We start from the raw sequence: 1276 nt of genomic DNA on the forward strand, positions 1-1276 counted from the left end.
AGCTTAGTGAGATTCTGAGCAGATAACCCAGCTAAGTCATGCCACGGCTCCTGAATCATGAAAAATGTGAGATAAGAAATATATGTTGCCTTAAGGCAGTAAAATTGTGCAAATGTGTTATATATTAATAGAAAAATGATATAATAGAGTTAAGTACCACATTCACAGAATGAAAGATCAATATTATTATAATTTTCATGTCCCAAAGGTCAATGTGTACACTGAAGGCAACCTTAATCAAAGCATCAAGAGTTTTCTTGCCGAAAGCAACGTATTTAGAATACATTGGGACATGCAAAAAGCCTAAAATTTCCAAAACCATTTTTGAAAAATTGACAAAACTGAAAGATTCATTTTTTTCTAAGTTCCCAACTTACTGTAAATCTACAGTAGTGATCATAATATGTAATTCTCATATGATTCATATATAGATCATTTTACAGATTAAAAAGTATAGAAATACAACACATAGACATAATCAATTAACTTTCAACAGAGGCAACAAAGTAAACAATGGACCTTGATACCTCTTAACAATTGATACTGGAACAACTAGATTATCTGTGTGGAAAAATGAATTTCAATTCTTACTTGGCATGATACACATAAATAATTGAAAGTGGATCATAGACAACATTTTTAAACTACAAATATTAAACATCTAGATGAAAACATAGGAGAAAATCTACAGAAACTTGGGATAGGCAAAATTTCTTAAGTAGGATACAAAGAATATTACCAAGAAAGACAAATTTGATACATTAAATTTCATCAAAGTAAAGCTTTTTGCTCTTCACAAGACACCATAAAGAAAATAAGAAACTGAAAAGGCAAGCCATAGTCTGGGAGAAAATATATGGCAAAGTACATTTATCCATAAAATACAAAGAACTCCTACAAATTAGGGAGATAAGCAACCCTACACAATAGCTGAGGGACTTGAATAGACATTTCCTCAAAATGATACATAACTGGAAAATAATCAGCTGAAGAGAAACATAACATCATTGGTCATCAAGGTACCATAAACTGAAATCCATAGGATGTATCACTCATATTCACCAGTGTGCTAAAGTTAAAAGGTTGTCAATTTCAACTGTTTAGGAGGAAGTTAAACAGTTAGAATTCTCACACATTCCAGTAAGTGTATAAATTCGTAAATTTATTTTTATTTTTCTCTTTGAAAAACTGCTTAACTCTTTCTTTAAAACATAAGCAAAACCTTATATGACACAAAAATCAAACATCTAGACATTTTTCCAAGGGAAATTAATAT

The sequence above is a fragment of the Propithecus coquereli genome, unplaced genomic scaffold (genome assembly GCF_000956105.1).
Source record: "Propithecus coquereli isolate 6110/MARCELLA unplaced genomic scaffold, Pcoq_1.0 Scaffold31, whole genome shotgun sequence".
In the NCBI taxonomy this organism is placed as follows: Eukaryota; Metazoa; Chordata; class Mammalia; order Primates; family Indriidae; genus Propithecus; species Propithecus coquereli.